The sequence below is a fragment of the Carlito syrichta genome, unplaced genomic scaffold, assembly GCF_000164805.1.
Source record: "Carlito syrichta isolate Samal-C Ts95f unplaced genomic scaffold, Tarsius_syrichta-2.0.1 Scaffold143477, whole genome shotgun sequence".
Taxonomy (NCBI): domain Eukaryota; kingdom Metazoa; phylum Chordata; class Mammalia; order Primates; family Tarsiidae; genus Carlito; species Carlito syrichta.
The window spans coordinates 1-803 of record NW_007087573.1 but is presented as its reverse complement, the minus strand read 5'-3'; positions in this window follow the sequence as shown (position 1 = coordinate 803).

The following is an 803-nucleotide window of genomic DNA, read 5'->3' as shown; positions in this document are numbered from 1 at the left end:
ACCCTGCCCCCGGCCTCGGGAGGGCCGGGGGGGCCTGCGTGCCCTGTGGCCGGGATGAAGACCGAGCTTGCTCTGCTTGGAGCCGGAGACCCACCCGCACCACACTCCCCTGCTCCCAGGCGCTCGGGCCACTCGGCGGCACTGCCTCCGCCCTACCCTTCTGCAGAGCCCCTCCTGGTCCTCCGGAACGTGGCGAGGTTTTCTGGCTCGGGATGCGGGTGGAGTCAGCGGAGTCACGCAGATGGTTCCCCGGGGCCAGAAAGTGTTGCGAATAAAAGTGTCCTCTTCCCTGGTCTGGGAAGGGAAGAGACCGGTGATAGCGTCTACGGACCGTAGGGGGCAGGGAGGGAGGGAGGGAGGGAGGCCTGGAAAGAGGGGAGCTGAAAGTAAAACTGAGATGCCAAGGTAGAGGAAACCTAGAAACAGAGGAAAGGGAGGTGGCAGGGCGGGAGGGCCTGTGACCTCTAAACATGGCAGATGTCAACAAGTGCAGTCGTGTTTAGAGAGAGCAGGTGTCCGACAAAAGAGACAGCCAATTCCTCTGTCTCTCAAAGTTCCATGCTACAGAATTATACAATTTTATCTAATGGTAGATTATTAGATATATATCTATTAAAATCAACAAAGCACTTTTTGAAAAAAAGATAAGACTACTTTCAGGTTTTCAAAACCACCTCAAGCATATTCATCACAGCACATTCTAGTGAGACAGGGACTATAATTTTGGTTCTGGAAGATATATTAATAGTCGGGCTCGGTGGCTCAGCCTGTAATCCCGCGCCTTTGGGAGGCTGAGGTGAGTG